The following is a 12218-nucleotide window of genomic DNA, read 5'->3' on the forward strand; positions in this document are numbered from 1 at the left end:
CTTGCGGACCGTCCACATATAAACTTGCAATCTGCTCTCATGAGATGGCACTTCTATTATCTTATTCAGTTCGTTTCCGGATCATGAGGAGGTGTCATCTAGGTCCTGGATATCTTTACACCGTGTTAAGTTAGCATGGGCTCATTACCGGTTTAAACGCCATTTTTCCTTTTTTGCAACTTCTGCACACGACATTTAGTTGTTGCTTTAGCTTTCCACCTAGTAGTTCATCGTGGTTTACATGAGAATAATATGTTATTGGTCTACTATCTGCTTTACTTGTTAAACTATATCTGTACAGCGAGTGCTAAAGTTTCAAGAACAACACGATACAGAATTGTTATGAGGTCTGATCTCCACGACTTCATACTCATAACATAAGTGCAACTTCTGCCAATTCTGGGCATGAGGCGGGTTTTATATTGCTTTGCCGAACACACATACACAACAGTTGATGCGGTTCACATGAAGAGAGAGCTGGTGTATGCTGATGTGATTCCTTCAAATCTAAGACTCTAAAGTATGGGCACGCCCTAAACCAACACAAAGAGACCTTCTTAGCAAATAATATAATATGTGTATTAGGGAGGGTGAGATATAAGCAGCCGCGGGCCGTGGAGGGAGTTACGGTGAGGCAGGGAGGCGGGGAGGGGGAGAAGCAGGGTGGAGCCCTCTCTACCTTGCCCCTCCCCCTCCCCGCCTCCCTGCCCCACCGTAACTCCCTCCACGGCCCGCGGCTGCTTATAAGTGTTGCTAACTCTTATTCATTTACAGCATGTTAACATACTGTCACCATTCGCTTTTTATGTACTAGTAACTATGCTGGTAATTTTGCTACTGATAATATGTGTACTTGTATTCTCCACCCTGCTTCTCCCCCTCCCCGCCTCCCTGCCTCACCGTAACTCCCTCCACGGCCCGCGGCTGCTTATAAGTGTTGCTAACTCTTATTCATTTACAGCATGTTAACATACTATCACCATTCACTTTTTATGTACTAGTAACTATGCTGGTAATTTTGCTACTGATAATATGTGTACTTTTATTATCTAAGGTACTACGCCTGAGAAGACGGCATTAGTAAATAAACATTTCAAATACACATGTGTTCTTCTTAACTCCATGTTCTGGTTTCTAAGAAATATATAACGACCGACTGTTCATGAGTTCCACGTATCCTGAGGTACTATAAGTTCATATTCTGGATTGTCTAAACATTGAGAGTTTGTTATATCCAATGTGACACTGTACCTAGCTTGCTAAATAGTTTTTGATTACTAACGTGAGTTTTGGGACACCCTAATTCGCCGAGGTTCCAATCCTCTGTCCACAGTTCTGTGTGAGAACAGAAACCCTGCGACAGGGGCACCCCCGACCCTTGCTGGACCTTCATCACACTTGCGATACAACTCCAGCAATGCGCCACCTTTACGGCACAGATACATCACGCATCTGTGCTGTTTTTGCCCCGTGATGCGCCGCATTGTAAATGCAGCACACCATAGGTGACGGAACAGCGGCACAGAATGACTAACACATCCCTGGTGATGCGCCAGTCATCATAAATCTATCCCTATGCTTCTTATCTTGTTAGAGATGAACCGCCATATGTATCATCAAAGTTATTTGCATTTCCTAAATAGCGAACTTTAAGGAATAAATAGCGATTCTTTACCATTCCTAGTTTGCGATGAGCTATTTGCTAATTAGCCGAATGTAGCCCAATGAAGCCCAATGTAGCCCAATGTAGCCCAAAGATGGCCGCCAGACACACAAAAAAACAAATGTAGCCCAAATATCAGCCAGATGTAGCCCAACTATAGCCCAGTGACAGAATGACCAATCAGCTTCGCAAACCTCCGTTACGCGAAGCGGAGCGCTGTTACAGATATATATCTTTTTTTGAACGTTAATTTCTCAAAATCCACTGGAGCACATATATTGAGACCTAGCAAAGGCACATCGGGCTACCAGTCCCTAATATTTTGCCAAGTTTCGTGCAAATCCATTCAGCCGTTCAATTATTATTTTTATTATTTTTTTTTGCCCCGCGGGGCCCTTTTAAAACCTCCACATCAAACCTAGGGGGTCAGCGAGGATCTACTATGCCCCCTTATAGTTATTTCCCCCTTTGTTTTGACCTCCTCTTGTCTCTCGATCCTACCGAGAGACAAGATGGCGGCCGCTACGGACTGTTTGGAATGTTGACAGACGCCGGAGAACCAATCAGCTTCGCTTCACAAAGCTCCGTTGCGCGAAAAGTCCGCGAACCAGAGCGCTAACCGGTCCGCTGTTACAGATATATATCTTTTTTAAAACGTTAATTTCTCAAAATCCACTGGAGCACATATATTGAGACCTACAAAAGGCACATCGGGCTACCAGTCCCTACAATTTTGCCAAGTTTCGTGCAAATCCATTCAGCCGTTCGGGCTAAAAGTGAGGCCAACCGCCCTATGGAAAACTCAATGTTAAAAACACGTTTTGGGACCCCCCTTTTTTCTCGGCCCCCACTGGACGAACCCCCCCCAAATTTTCAAGGGCTGCTCAGAAACAAAATGTGCCATTTTCCTGAAAATTTCAGCCAATTCCGTCCACAAACGCCAAAGTTATTAGACATAGAATTTTCAAAAAACCCATAGAGAAAAAATCCTAACTATATATACCTACTGGCGACCGCCAGTAGGTAATATATATATATATATACTTGAGAACTACCCAGTGTTCTCTGCTTCTTTTTTGCATAATGCCTGCGTCACTATGCCTGAATCGGTATTGTTTTGAGAGAGATATATATATATATTCACTGAAAAAACCATAGGTTATAGACCATATATAGTTAGGAATTAGCATTTAAAAAACCTTATTTTACTCACACAAAACCATTGAAATTCCATATATAGTTAGTTGCACTAACTATATATTGCGCACCCGCAATCCACTGCTGATGATGTCACATATTACATCATTCATGACATGGTCAGTGACATCACTGATGACATCACTGATGACATCTCAAATGACATCACTGATGACATCACTGATGACAACATCCAGTGACTATGTTTCTGTAAAGTTAAAATATGTCTTACATATTGAAGAATGAGTGGATGTATAAGTGTCTGGACGAAGGATTTAGTAGGTGCATGACTGAATGTATGAGTGAGTGATTAAATGTGTCTCACTGAGTGCATGGGTTAGTGACTAAACTGTCTTAATTTGTGCATCATTATGTCTGTTGTTCTGTAAACTGCTGCATGTGTTGATCAGTAGCTATATGAGTAACTATATGGGTTATTGATTGATTGCCCAAGTATTTGCATGGGAGACTGAGTGTGTGTGTGGCTGGCTGGGAGGTGTGTGACTCTGTACAGATCAATGTGTACTTGTATCAATGATTGTATAAGAGAGTAAGTATGTGTTAGTATATGGTTGAAAACGTAAGGTGCTCTATGTTTAACTGTATAGAGTAGAAAATGGAAGTGTGATTGATTCTTTACAGGACTGACTAGGTGTGTGAGTAACTCCATGGATGAGTGGCAGAGTGTGAGTGTCTGTATAGGTGTATGAGTGCATATGATTGTGTTGTAAACATGAGTGATTGTATGTATGAATGATTGTATGGGTGAATGAGTGAATGTGTGTGTAGACGTAGGAATCAGTGAGTACGTATGTAGTAACTAGTATTGGTGTGTCAATGGTTTCAAAAATTATACTCTGTTTTTAACACTGGGTGAAACAGAGGTTATATTAAAATGTGAGGAGATGCATTGTATTGTCACATGAATGATATCATCAGTGATGTGGTCATTGATGTCAAATGAGATGTCATCAGTGATGTCATCAGTGATGTCATTTGAGATGTCATCAGTGATGTCATCAGTGATGTCACTGACCATGTCATGAATGATGTAATATGTGACATCATCAGCAGTGGATTGCGGGTGCGCAATATATAGTTAGTGCAACTAACTATATATGGAATTTCAATGGTTTTGTGTGAGTAAAATAAGGTTTTTTAAATGCTAATTCCTAACTATATATGGTCTATAACCTATGGTTTTTTCAGTGAATTTTCAAGGTTTTGTAAATGCTAATTCCTAACTATATATGGTCTATAACCTATGGTTTTTTCAGTGAATTTCAATGGTTTTTTAATAGCAAATATCATAAGCTGTCGAATGTCAAGTACGTGGTAAGAATTTTTTTTTTCGTGTTTATGCACACTGATCTGCTTTGATTGCTGCCCCCCACCCCTCATTTCTATTAGGAGTACTCTCTCTTTGCAGATAGTGAAGGGTAGTTAACGCAGCCCTTTCCCCCTTTGTAATCCGTCGTGCCTGCTTCTCTCTCCATTTGATTGATTGTTCTCTTTGGTTCATTCTCTATTTACAAACAAGCACAGAGTCGCAATACTCTGTTTACTCTTTGCAGATAGCGAAAAATCGTGTAAAAAAACAAAAGGAATCGAGCAAAATCAGTAGGCCACTAATGGGATCTCTTTTGACCTCGCTAAAATAGAAACATTAGGAACAACCTGTTGAAAATAGCAATGCGTATGTATATAAGCGGGGTTCATTTGTGTTCACAGTACCCCTTGTTGATTGTTTCAATCGAGCATTGAATTGTTCGAAGTTAATTCTCTTAACGATCTTCTCTACCTGCAAACGAGGAAGAATAGGAATATTCTATCTCCCTTTGCAGATAGTGAAGGGTAGGTAACGCAAGCCTTTAACACGTCGTACCTATTTCATTCCTCATTGATTGATTGATTGTCCGAACATTGACTGTTTGGGAATTAGTTCTTTTTGGAGGTATTCCCTGTTTGCAAATAAACGTAGGAAAATCTTTGCAAGTAGTGAAAGGGTATGTAATGCGGACCTTTCTCCCCCGTTGTAATCTGTCATGCCTATCTACTCCCCACTGATTGATGCACCTTTTTCACCCGGACCATTTACTAGAGATACGTCATCTGGCCCGACCAGAGAGCACCCCTAGTGAAAAGGACATATGCAATAATAACGAAGTGATCACTGTATCCTGTTAACAGAAACTTTACCATGAAACAACCTGGAAAGAAAAAAATAGGAAAACGAAAATCAGTAGGCCACTGATGAACATGAACTTTTATTAAACAACGAACAAAGAAACGATAACATAACGTAATGATAAAACCTATTAATGTCCTAGAAACAAGAAAACGTTAAAATATGCCAGTGGTGAGAGACCAGAAAAACAGTAAGAGAAACCAAATCACCCCTCGCTGTCCCACCGCCTGCCACGCCAAAAAAATCGATAGACTAGGGAAAATGCAAGTCAGTAGAACATCCACCCCCACTCTGGAAACTTCCAAGGTGGGGCAGGGTTCCGGCTACGCCCAGCCGGGAGCAGCCCATATAAGGCAGGTCCTGCTGCCACGCCTCGGCCAGGAGATCCTAACGTAGGGTGTAGCTGGAGGAGAGGCCGAGACCAGCGGGACCCGGCCAGGGGATTGCCTTTACAACGCTGAACAGTTGCAGGGGGGGGGGAATGTCTCCTCGACCCTCCCCTCTCTCTCCCAGTCCGGCCGCGGTGGCCCTTGAGAGTTGCAGGTAGTCCCGCCACATGCTCTTCCGGTCCGACCACCAACGGTCGGGGGGCCGAGGCCGACGGGATCCGGCTGCAGCCGATAAACCAAGAAACCCGTTCATGGGGCCAGAGCCAGGGGCGTCCGGCCGACATCCACCGGAAGCCCGGCCCGAAGACGGACGGGACACTTCTTTCTTTTATAATGGCTGCGACAACACTGGAGGGGGATGTCTTGCACATGCCTCCGACCCCCCCCTCGTCCTCATCGCCTGGTCCGGCCATAACAAATCTCAAGCGAGACGCCGTGGGGTGCACTGGGAGGGAGAGACGGTGCGAACAGGCCTCTCCCGCCTCCCCAGGTGGAGGCTTCCCAGCTGCACCCTCAGCGCTCCAGGCGGTGGCATCCTAACAACTACAGTGCTGCACAGTTTCGGAACGACCTAGATAACGGTTCTTCCACTGTGGCCATGCTGCAACGTCTCGCCCGGCAGGGTGGAGCCCGTCCGCTCATGTGACCCCGCGATCGCCGGTAGCTGCCGAACTCTCAAAATGGCGGTCGACCTGGCAAGAGCGGGCCCAACATAAAGAAATGGCCCGGTCACTGGTTGACTCCACCACCGTAGTCCTCCACGACCTTGAAGATTCTAGAGGAGCCGCGGGAGTCTCCGACCCCCGATGGGGAATGACTGCCATGATCGCCCGTGGAGTGACGAAACTGTATCCGCGGGACGTCGGCGCTCCCATGCTGGCGCCAGCCTCACTTTGAATTACTACAATCCTGCAGACCTCACTTCCGGTGAAAGCACAGTGTGACCCGGTAGGAAAAATTATTGCACCCCCTCCCCTTTTTGACTGATAGTTCAAACCACCGATCCTTTCCTTTGCCCTTTTAACGGAACTTTGGACTGCCTCCCCCTCTTTTACATTTTCTAGAGAAAACAAAACATTAACCACTACATTAGCATAGCAGTTGACACCAGAACTGTTTTCAAATTGAAAACCAACAACATCTTCAACAGAATCCTTTTTGTTTCTGCTGTGACCCTGCTACAGCACAGGCATTGTCCCCAGCAGTAATTCTGCAATGCCGGTAAGAATAGCTGTGGTGCCTACTGGACTCACTCACCCCCGCGGCGCCCCACGCCGTTATTTGCTGGGCGGCAACTTACTAGACATCACTTTCGTGCCATCTAGATTTCAGCGCGTTCTGCTGCCTTGGAACTATTCGCACAACAGACTGCTACTGACGACCCACCCCCAGGCAACATCTTCTGAATTTTCATAATTTGAAAGAACTAGTAACATGTCCTCATCAGGAATTCAAAAGAAATTGCCACGGTCTCTTCGTTGTTTAAATGTTTTTACTGTTTTTGTTTTGTTGTATATATTTATATGTTATTAAAGTTTTATATTCCTACTACTTTGTTGGAGTGCTATATATTTTTAATGTGACACATAATTGTAAAAACTTTGATGTACAAAGAGTCATTCCTAGAATCTTCCGCTTCAGGCTCGGTCCCCTCACCAATCACAATACAGGATGGTTTTCAGATAGTAGGAACACGTGTGGTGTGACGGATCTCATCGGGTGTGGGCCTTGATCTACTATAACTCCTTTGAAGAGGGGTGAATCTTTACAGCTGGAGCCATAAACTACATCTGCAGGGCTAGCTGATAGCCTGGACAATCGGACACAGAGGAAGAGGAGTGTCAGAGGGTGCGGTAGTGAATAGGGCGAAAGGGAGGTGTCGGGCGGGCACAGAGTGTGATTCTCAGGGAAGAGCAGCGCAGATGGGGGAAGGTTTATTGCCCATGCATAAGACAGAGAGCGGTGGTGACCAGTGCCTGGGGGAGATGCTTACGAGGGTGAGGAGCCATGCTACGAATCGACAGCGTGCAGAGAGTGAGTCTGGTCAAGACATCTAAAATGGCTGCCGTGCACGACAAAAGTGTGGCATTTCAAAAAAGGCAAGATGGCGCAGACAATGTTTTTCAACACTTCCTCATTTCCTTCGAATCGAACGTTAACAGACGTTGGGGCATATTACCAAAGTTAAGCGATATTTATCGCTAACGATGCTTACCAACCAATTTTTTACCACTAAGCATCGTCAGAAATTATCGAAGATAAACCTTACTATTATCAAGGTTTATCGCAAATGCGATAATAAACGGCCGCAATGCATGAATATCGCTAAAAACTCAGCGATATTCATGCATTACCGAGCTAATACTCTTAGCCATGTTATCCACCTCCCATTGGATAACATGGCTAAGAACTGCTCAGGGCAGGTGTTACTTTTTGGAGATATTCGCGCTTAGCGCGAATATCTCCAAAAGTTGGTAATAGGAGATAGATATCTTGCATGTTGTAATGCAAGTTATTGTGGTATATGGAACTCATACCATAATCTCTCAGGAAAGCAGAAACTGATCCTTTTGGGACCGCCTAAAAAGGCCTAGGGGGTGAGGAGTACTCTACTTTGCCCCCTTTTCACGTTCCGAACTATTTTATTTTACTCTCTTCTGTAATTACACAAAATAGCAGCGATAAGATGCATCGGAGACACACAGTGAGAGAAAGGAGGCCGGAGATGAAGAAGACATGTCAAATACACATTGGAGATAATATAGTGGCAGAAGGGAAGTAAATATGAGTAAACTTACCATGTAACATAAAAATGTTGCACTCTATACTATAAGTCTCATTTTATACTACAATCACTTCGCTACAACCTCATAAATTAAAAATAAAAATGAATAATGTCTCAAACAATTTTTGATTTCTAAATATAAATTTATTCTTCAGAATTTTCTAAATTTGAAAGAACTAGTAACATGTCCTCATCAGCAATGTCCTCATTAAAAGTCTCCAATGATGATTCTTGTAACTCTATGGTCTCCAAACACTCGATAAATTCGCCATCAAGAGATTGATCAAAAAAATCATTCAAGTCATCTCCTCCTTCTGACAATATTTCATTATTGGTGCTGTCAATTTCAATCAATGTAGTGGAATCATTCAAGTCATCTCCTCGTGACAATATTTCATTATTGGTGCTCTCAATTTCAATCAATGTAGTGGAATCATTCAAGTCATCTCCTCCTTGTGACAATATTTCATTATTGGTGCTGTCCATTTCAATCAATCTAATGGAATCATACAAGCCATCTCCTCCTTGTGACAATATTTCATTATTGGTGCTCTCAATTTCAATCAATGTAGTGGAATCATTCAAGTCATCTCCTTGTGACAATATTTCATTCTTGGTGCTGTCCATTTCAATCAATCTAATGGAATCATACAAGTCATGTCCTCCTTGTGACAATATTTCATTATTGGTGCTCTCAATTTCAATCAATGTGTTGGACAATTCAAAAGAAATTGCCACGGTCTCTTCATTGTGAGCCATTTTATTTTGAAATTGCTTGCTGTAAATTGCAGAAAAAAATAATCACTTTCATTTATCGTCTTTAGTAATACATAATATAAAACTAACTTTATCAAGTATTTAGTATAACAGAAGGACTGCAAATAAATAACAGAAAACATTTTTCAAATTATCTTCAAGTGTACAACATAGTTCCCCATACAAATTAACAACTCACCTTTTTAAAAGTAGCAGAAGTGTTAGTACTGTGTAAATCAAACACCAGAAATTCACCACCAAAAATTCCTCACAAATGTACCTCAGACAGTAGTATCACAAAATGGCTGTGGTTTCCTCTCATTTGACATATATACATAACCAATTAACTTTCATCACACACAAATACAAAACCAAAGTAACATTTTAATTGGTTCTAAATTTCAACACTTTCAAATGTGTTTTCCCCATGCAATTTTCCATAGGACATTTACATACGTCTACAGCCTGAATGGCTGAACGGAATTACACCAAACTTGGCAAAATGGTACATCAAACCTAAGAGGTCAGGAAGGATCTACTATGCCCCCTTATGGTCATTTCCCCCTTCGCTTTGGCCTCCTCTTGTCTCTCAATCCTACCGAGGGACAAGATGGCGGCCGCTACGGACTGTTTGGAATGTTGACAGACGCCGGAGAACCAATCAGCTTCGCAAAGCTCCGTAACGCGAAAAGTACGCGAAGCGGAGCGCTGTTACAGATATATATCTTTTTTTCAACGTTAATTTCTCAAAATCCACTGGAGCACATATATTGAGACCTAGCAAAGGCACATCGGGCTACCAGTCCCTAATATTTTGCCAAGTTTCGTGCAAATCCATTCAGCCGTTCGATTATTATTATTTTGTTTTTTTTTTGCCCCGCGGGGCCCTTTTAAAACCTCCACATCAAACCTAGGGGGTCAGCGAGGATCTACTATGCCCCCTTATAGTTATTTCCCCCTTTGTTTTGACCTCCTCTTGTCTCTCGATCCTACCGAGAGACAAGATGGCGGCCGCTACGGACTGTTTGGAATGTTGACAGACGCCGGAGAACCAATCAGCTTCGCTTCACAAAGCTCCGTTGCGCGAAAAGTCCGCGAACCAGAGCGCTAACCGGTCCGCTGTTACAGATATATATCTTTTTTTAAACGTTAATTTCTCAAAATCCACTGGAGCACATATATTGAGACCTACAAAAGGCACATCGGGCTACCAGTCCCTACAATTTTGCCAAGTTTCGTGCAAATCCATTCAGCCGTTCGGGCTAAAAGTGAGGCCAACCGCCCTATGGAAAACTCAATGTTAAAAACACGTTTTGGGACCCCCCTTTTTTCTCGGCCCCCACTGGACGAACCCCCCCCAAATTTTCAAGGGCTGCTCAGAAACAAAATGTGCCATTTTCCTGAAAATTTCAGCCGATTCCGTCCACAAACGCCAAAGTTATTAGACATAGAATTTTCAAAAAACCCATAGAGAAAAAATCCTAACTATATATACCTACTGGCGACCGCCAGTAGGTAATATATATATATATATATATATATATATATCTCTCAAAACAATACCGATTCAGGCATAGTGACGCAGGCATTATGCAAAAAAGAAGCAGAGAACACTGGGTAGTTCTCAAGTTTATGTGAAAACAGCTCCTGTATAGAGCACTCTCAACACCAGTGACACTCTAGATCTGCTCACCTGAAATGTCTGCTTTTCTATTAAAGTATTTAAGCATAGGATTAGCACAGTGCCATCCACATAGAGATAGAAAGGGACAAAGTATTTTGCCATTTCTACAGCAAAGTCTTTAAGCTGAGTTAGTAGTATTGAATGGGATAACACCACTGCTGCTAGAAACCAAACTCAACAGATTAGCACATACATGTATAAAGTGTTGGATGATCACGTCTGGTTTCTAATCTCTGTCCAGTCCCCCAGGTGGTGAGTCCGTTTTGGGATTTGCCGCTGGTGATGCGGGCTCTTCAGCATCCCTCATTGGAGCTGCTGGCATCTGTGGGGTTGCGCTTTCTGATCTTGAAGGTGTTGCTTCTCGTGGCTGTCACATCTGCTGGCAGGCTTAGGGATTTGGGTTCATTGTCGGTTTGTCTCCTTTCTTTTTGTGTGTTCGAAGACAGGCTTGTTCTTTGTTTGGGGCTGGGTTTTGTGCCCAAAGGGAATTCTTTGTTAAATTGTCAGCTGTAAGTGATTCATCTGGTGTTTTGTCCAGATCCTCAGTCTCCTGAGGTGGCAGCTCCTCATTTGCTGAATGTAGGATGGTTCTGATTTACTTAGACAGAATGAAGGGGTTCAGGGTCTCTTCTGCTTTATTTGTTAACGGAAGAGGACTAAATCCTTTGAGCTTGAGCCTTTGAGACCTTGAGCAGGCGGCTCAAGTCTGAATTTGTTGGCTTACAAGCAATTTGGTTTGTCTTCTACTCTGGGGATCCCAGAGAGGTCTACTAGGGGTATGTCTGCTTCCTTGCTGAGATACAGTTTAATTAGATGGTTAACAATTCAAAGAGTCAGAAGCTGAGTTTTTATCTGCCTAGCATGGAGAGTTTCTGTGCACAGCGAAGCATTTCAGCTGAGCTCAAGTAAACAATGTTGGACTTCTAATTAAGGGACACGGTCAGATTTGCTAAAATTAATTATTTTTATATAGCCACATCTGATTAAGTGACAGGTAAGACTGCAATGTGCAGAGCTTCGTGCAGTCAGATTCCATTTTCAAGAGTCTAGCTACAGTCCAGCCTTCACTTCAAGCAATGAAGCTAAAAGAAGACATTTTTAATATATGGCATCTGCTTTTAAGTCTCTCTCTCACAGCAGCTTTACAAAGGGTAAGAAGTTTGCCATTGCAGAAGAAATACAACTGTAGCATTGATGTCTATTACTGCTGAAAAGGCAGCATCGGTATGTTTTCATAACTGTTTTTACGCACTCACTGTGCTTTTTAGGTTTCGCCTAGCGAAGGCTGCGCTTGCGCAGCTCTCGCTGGGAGAAAACTGATGTTTCAAAGAGTGGGGCTGGTCAGCCATTGAAGGGGAGGGGCGTCACTCCGTTCAAGGCCCGTCTTTTTCGGGTTCGGGGTGTGTTTTTTACTTTCTTTCTCTCCTCTTCCCATTGGCTGGAATTTTACCTTCCAGCCAATGGGAAGAGGAGCAAAAGAAAACCATGCCCCCGAATGCGAAAATTACCGTGCTTTCTCCGAGGCATTCCTGCTAATGCCTCGGAGAAACGTGGTG

General features: G+C 43.1%; 1 protein-coding gene across 1 annotated transcript in view; it reads right to left on the bottom strand.

The window, feature by feature from the left end:
* The window catches only part of RNF144A (ring finger protein 144A), a 160686-nt gene that overhangs the window by 112877 nt on the left and 35591 nt on the right, over positions 1–12218 (bottom strand). The window lies entirely within an intron of this gene.

Source organism: Lissotriton helveticus, chromosome 6 (genome assembly GCF_964261635.1).
Source record: "Lissotriton helveticus chromosome 6, aLisHel1.1, whole genome shotgun sequence".
NCBI lineage: Eukaryota > Metazoa > Chordata > Amphibia > Caudata > Salamandridae > Lissotriton > Lissotriton helveticus.